The 1603-nt window shown below is 25.2% G+C and overlaps 1 protein-coding gene across 2 annotated transcripts in view; it reads right to left on the bottom strand.

Annotated features, from left to right (window-relative positions):
- The window catches only part of LOC122633036, a 20536-nt gene that overhangs the window by 9502 nt on the left and 9431 nt on the right, over positions 1-1603 (bottom strand). The gene's annotated exons all lie outside the window — the stretch shown is intronic.

A 1603-nucleotide genomic window follows, 5' to 3' on the forward strand; every position in this document is an offset into this window, starting at 1 on the left:
AACAAAAACATACGAGAAAACAAATACGAGATCACCGACGAAGGAAGTAAATAAACAATGAAACGTACAGGAAACAACAGTTTAGGTGAATTATTAATTATATACTTAACAAAAATTAGATGATGTAAATCGTATAGAATTTTTCGAAAATTCTAAGATTCTTATGGGGAAACTGTAATAATATATAAGTATTGTACAGTTTATATATTTAGTTCCATATCTAACAATTATATATTTATACATCTGTATATATATTTATGATTTATAATTAAATTCTTGCCGATATTTATTTGCGGGAATTATCGAAAATTTTTGAAATAGTATATTCGCTAAATATATGCGTTTATCGAACTAAGCTAAATCCGAACACATATTATTCTAAGATAATAGGTTATCAGAAAATTACAATTATCAGATAATTATGTGTAATAGAAAGAGTACACTGATACAGAAAAGACAAAAAAGAAGAGAATGGAAGATAAAAAATGAACAATGACTAGGAAATATTATATAAAGTGTAACGATTTAATGGACAGTTAATTTTATTATTTTCATTCGCTCTCGATCGATATTGTCCTATATACACTCACATACACACATTCATATATATTCTATATTTGCGTTCCTAAACCGTTTTTGTCGTAGCACATACTATTGTTTGTTTGTACGTTTTTTTTTTTTTTTTGTAATACTATGGCGCACCAAATGTTTATAACATAAAATGTGTAAAAATCTGATAGAATCGAGTTATTGTATGTTATTTTAAATATACTACTGTTACTATGATAGTATCACGAATTCTTAAGAATATTCTACGAGAACTTTTTCGAAATCTTTTAGAAACGAATCACTTTGCTCGTAAGATAGTAGGAAAAGGGGTAAGATGATTAGTAGGTAGATGATGATAAGAAGGAGTTAGAGAAGAAAGGGGCCATCCCTCAAAAGTATTTTTTTTTCCACTTATGAACAATGTATTTGCAATATATGCTATTGGTTTTTATCTCATATTGCGATATATTACAACATATTGCACTATAGTGAAACAACATTTGCTAACTCACGTTCCGAAGTACGTATTGCATCACTGTTGTTTATTGATCTTGTTATTATTGATCGTACTAAATTTTTTATAGATTTTATCGTTTATTAAATTCAAGTAGGATTTAAATATCAATTTTTTAAAGAATATTTTATATTAATTATATTTCTTCTTATTTATCTTTCTTATAGGAACTATTTTTCTTTTTTTTTTTTTTTTTTGTATTAACTATTTGAGATTCTATTCTTCCTTCCCTTCTTGTCTTTCTTATCGTATTTTAAAAAATACATTCATTCATACTCGCTCGTTTAATGTTTTTTATATATATTATAATTTTGTTATTAAATATTACGAAAGATTTTATTTTTATTGCTTTTTAATCGTAACGCGTTAAATCTCCTTCTCAACAATTTTCATATAATAAATATTGATACTGTAATAACATTTTGTTATATGAAAATAAAAAGGATATAATAAGAATAAATTTTATTTTCAATAGAAATGCCATTGAACGATTACGTGAATAAATGAAAAACTATGGTGTCATATCAGGGAGATAAAGAT

This window comes from Vespula pensylvanica, chromosome 11 (genome assembly GCF_014466175.1).
Source record: "Vespula pensylvanica isolate Volc-1 chromosome 11, ASM1446617v1, whole genome shotgun sequence".
Lineage (NCBI taxonomy): Eukaryota > Metazoa > Arthropoda > Insecta > Hymenoptera > Vespidae > Vespula > Vespula pensylvanica.